This window comes from Coregonus clupeaformis, chromosome 8, assembly GCF_020615455.1.
Source record: "Coregonus clupeaformis isolate EN_2021a chromosome 8, ASM2061545v1, whole genome shotgun sequence".
NCBI classification, from domain to species: Eukaryota; Metazoa; Chordata; class Actinopteri; order Salmoniformes; family Salmonidae; genus Coregonus; species Coregonus clupeaformis.
Window position 1 is genome coordinate 59,738,927 of NC_059199.1, and position 5,000 is coordinate 59,743,926.

General features: G+C 41.9%; 1 protein-coding gene across 10 annotated transcripts in view; it reads left to right on the plus strand.

Moving 5' to 3' along the window:
* The window catches only part of LOC121572235 (gamma-aminobutyric acid type B receptor subunit 1-like), a 138,080-nt gene that overhangs the window by 81,836 nt on the left and 51,244 nt on the right, over positions 1 to 5,000 (plus strand). The window lies entirely within an intron of this gene.

Here is a 5,000-nt window from a genome sequence, read left to right on the forward strand (position 1 = left end):
CCTCAGAGGCACCAATTCATCCAATTTCAGCGAACTCTGTAGACCATTCCATAAGCAAAGTAGCTAAATACAGATTTACCTAACTCTGTCGAGATCGAAGGGATCTCCCTTAGACCATGTCTGATAGCTCTCTCTCTCTCTCTCTCTCTCTCTCTCTCTCTCTCTCTCTCTCTCTCTCTCTCTCTCTCTCTCTCTCTCTCTCTCTCTCTCTCTCTCTCTCTCTCTCTCTCTCTCATTTTCTTTACACACACACACACACACACACACACACACACACACACACACACACATAAACACACTCTGAAACACACACTTTGAAACACACACTGAAACTGATGGGGCTGCTATGTAAACTGCCAGTACTTTATACTGAGCATAAATTGAGCAGGCACAGTGATAGGACCATGTGTTATATCTCACAATAGTGATATTATTTCATTTAAATTACTAATTAAACATGATGACCAGTTCATAGCGATGACAGGAAGAAAATGAATGGAACATGCTGCTTGACAGTCAAAACAAAACGAAGGCGGAGGCAATCTCATAGGCAATTTAACTGGAGCCGAATCCATGACCTTGACTCTGGGGAAGGGGGAATGGGAGGTTGCGTCTCTGCTCTGTAGTCTAATCAGCAGTAGGATGCGCCCCAAATGTCACCCTGTTCCCTATATAGTGCACTACTTACAATCAGAGCCCTATGGGTTTCCCTAGGGTGCCATTTGGGATGCAGACAAGAGTCAGTTCTGCTTCTGCAAACACTGAAAAAGATGCACATTTAACTAACAAACCTAATGGTTTGAGAAAAGTGGTTTTGTGCATTCTACTGTGGAACCAAGGTTGCATCACAAGTGTTGTATTGGGAGTCAGTGTCTGATTTTAAAGAACAAGAACAAAAAAATACTCAAATGACTCATTCAATGAACGAACGTTAATGAGGCTTTTGTTCCAATCAGCATAGTTTTGATTAGGGTTTAACATTTTAATTTGGTTATTTAAAGTGTTGCTGGACAGATGGGAACCATGGTAACTGAGTAGAGCTGTGACTTCCTATTGGATGGAAGGGTGTAAATGGTGGGCCTCACTGATTGGCCATATGTCTCTCTGTCTCTCAATTCAATTTCAATTTAAGGGCTTTATTGGCATATGTTTATGTTACCAAAGCAAGTGAAATAAATAATGAACAAAAGTGAAATAAACATTACAAAATTTACAGTAAACATTACACTCACAAAAGTTCCAAAATAATAAACACATTTAAAATGTCATATTATGTATATATACAGTGTTGTAACGATGTGCAAATAGTTAAAGTACAAAAAGGAAAATAAATCAACATAAATATGGGTTGTATTTACAATGGTGTTTGTTCTTCACTGGTTTCCCTTTTCTTGTGGCAATTGGTCACAAATCTTGCTGCTGTGATTGCACACTGTGGTATTTCACCCAATAGATATGGGAGTTTATCCGAATTGGATTTGTTTTCGAATTCTTTGTGGGTCTGTGGGAAGTAAGTGTCTCTAACATGGTCATACTTTTGGTAGGAGGTTAGGAAGCATTCTAGTTTGCTCTGTTTTTTTGTTAATTCTTTCCAATGTGTCAAGTAATTCTCTTTTTGTTTTCTCATGATTTAGTTGGGTCTAATTGTGTTGCTGTCCTGGGGATGGGTGTGGGGTCTGTTTGTGTTTGTGAACAGAGCCCCAGGACCAGATTGCGTAGGGGACTCTTCTCCAGGTTCATCTCTCTGTAGGTGATGGCTTTGTTATGGAATGTTTGGGAATCGCTTCCTTTTAGGTGATTGTAGAATTTAACGGCTCTTTTCTGGATTTTGATCATTTGCGGGTATCGGACTAATTCTGCTCTGCATGCATTATTTGGTGTTTTACATTGTACACAGAGGATATTTTTGCAGAATTCTGCATGCAGAGTCTCAATTTGGTGTTTGTCCCATTTTGTGAAGTATTGGTTGGTGAGCGGACCCCAGACATCACAACCATAAAGGGCAAAGGGTTCTATAACTGATTCAAGTATTTTTAGCCAGATCCTAGTTGGTATGTCGAATTTTATGTTCCTTTTGATGGCATAGAAGGCCCTTCTTGCCTTATCTCTCAGATCGTTCACAGCTTTGTGGAAGTTACCTGTGGCGCTGATGTTTAGGCCGAGGTATGTATCGTGTTTTTGTGTTGTCTAGGGCAACGGTGTCTAGATGGAATGTGTGAAGCTGTAGTCCTGGTAACTGGACCTTTTTTGGAACACCATTATTTTTGTCTTACTGAGATTTACTGTCAGGGCCCAGGTCTGACAGAATCTGTGCAGAAGATCTACAGTGGGGAGAACAAGTATTTGATACACTGCCGATTTTGCAGGTTTTCCTACTTACACAGCATGTAGAGGTCTGTAATTTTTAGCATAGGTACACTTCAACTGTGAGAGATCCAGAATCCAGAAAATTACATTGTATGATTTTTAAGTAATTAATTTTGCATTTTATTGCATGACATAAGTATTTGATACATCAGAAAAGTAGAACTTAATATTTGGTACAGAAACCATTGTTTGCAATTACAGAGATCATACGTTTCCTGTAGGTCTTGACCAGGTTTGCACACACTGCAGCAGGGATTTTGGCCCACTCCTCCATACAGACCTTCTCCAGATCCTTCAGGTTTCGGGGCTGTCGCTGGGCAATACGGACTTTCAGCTCCCTCCAAAGATTTTCTATTGGGTTCAGGTCTGGAGACTGGCTAGGCCACTCCAGGACCTTGAGATGCGTCTTACGGAGCCACTCCTTAGTTGCCCTGGCTGTGTGCTTCGGGTCGTTGTCATGCTGGAAGACCCAGCCACGACCCATCTTCAATGCTCTTACTGACGGAAGGAGGTTGTTGGCCAAGATCTCGCGATACATGGCCCCATCCATCCTCCCCTCAATACGGTGCAGTCGTCCTGTCCCCTTTGCAGAAAAGCATCCCCAAAGAATGATGTTTTCACCTCCATGCTTCACGGTTGGGATGGTGTTCTTGGGGTTGTACTCATCCTTCTTCTTCCTCCAAACACGGCGAGTGGAGTTTAGACCAAAAAGCTCAATTTTTGTCTCATCAGACCACATGACCTTCTCCCATTCCTCCTCTTGATCATCCAGATGGTCATTGGCAATCTTCAGACGGGCCTGGACATGCGCTGGCTTGAGCAGGGGGACCTTGCGTGCGCTGCAGGATTTTAATCCATGACGGCGTAGTGTGTTACTAATGGTTTTCTTTGAGACTGTGGTCCCAGCTCTCTTCAGGTCATTGACCAGGTCCTGCCGTGTAGTTCTGGGCTGATCCCTCACCTTCCTCATGATCATTGATGCCCCACGAGGTGAGATCTTGCATGGAGCCCCAGACCGAGGGTGATTGACCACCATCTTGAACTTCTTCCATTTTCTAATAATTGCGCCAACAGTTGTTGCCTTCTCACCAAGCTGCTTGCCTATTGTCCTGTAGCCCATCCCAGCCTTGTGCAGGTCTACAATTTTATCCCTGATGTCCTTACACAGCTCTCTGGTCTTGGCCATTGTGGAGAGGTTGGAGTCTGTTTGATTGAGTGTGTGGACAGGTGTGTTTTATACAGGTAACGAGTTCAAACAGGTGCAGTTAATACAGGTAATGAGTGGAGAACAGGAGGGCTTCTTAAAGAAAAACTAACAGGTCTGTGAGAGCTGGAATTCTTACTGGTTGGTAGGTGATCAAATACTTATGTCATGCAATAAAATGCAAATTAATTACTTAAAAATCATACAATGTGATTTTCTTGATTTTTGATTTAGATTCCGTCTCTCACAGTTGAAGTGTACATATGATAAAAATTACAGACCTCTACATGCTTTGTAAGTAGGAAAACCTGCAAAATCGTCAGTGTATCAAATACTTGTTCTCCCCACTGTAGGTGCTGCTGTAGGCCCTCCTTGGTTGGAGACAGAAGCACCAGATCATCAGCAAACAGCAGACATTTGACTTCAGATTCTGGTAGGGTGAGGCCGGGTGCGGCAGACTGTTCTAGTGCCCTCGCCAATTCGTTGATATATATGTGGAAGAGGGTAGGGCTTAAGCTGCATCCCTGTCTCACCCCACGGCCCTGTGGAAAGAAATGTGTGTGTTTTTTGCCAATTTTAACCGCACACTTGTTGTTTGTGTACATGGATTTTATATAATGTTGTATGTTTTTCCCCGAACACCATCTTCCATCAATTGGTATAGCAGACTCTCATGCCAAATTGAGTCAAAAGCTTTTTTGAAATCAACAAAGCATGAGAAGACTTTGCCTTTGTTTTGGTTTGTTTGTTTTGTCAATTGGGGTGTGCAGGGTGAATACGTGGTCTGTCGTACGGTAACTTGGTAAAAAGCCAAATTGACATTTGCTCAGTACATTGTTTTCACTGAGGAAATGTACGAGTCTGCTGTTAATGATAATGCAGGGGATTTTCCCAAGGTTGCTGTTGACGCATATCCCACAGTAGTTATTGGGGTCAAATTGGTCTCCACTTTTGTGGATTGGGGTGATCAGTCCTTGGTTCCAAATATTGGGGTAGATGCCAGAGCTAAGGATGATGTTAAAGAGTTTAAGTATAGCCAATTGGAATTTGTGGTCTGTATATTTGATAATTTCATTGAGGATACCATCAACACCACAGGCCTTTTTGGGTTGGAGGGTTTGTATTTTGTCCTGTAGTTCATTCAATGTAATTGGAGAATCCAGTGGGTTCTGGTAGTCTTTAATAGTTGATTCTAAGATTTGCATTTGATCATGTATATTTTTTTGCTGTTTGTTCTCTGTAATAGGGCCAAAAAGATTGGAGAAGTGGTTTACCCATACATCTCCGTTTTGGATAGATAACTCTTCGTGTTGTTGTTTGTTTAGTGTTTTCCTATTTTCCCAGAAGTGGTTAGATTCTATGGATTCTTCAATTACATTGAGCTGATTTCTGATGTGCTATTCCTTCTTTTTCCGTAGTGTATTTCTGT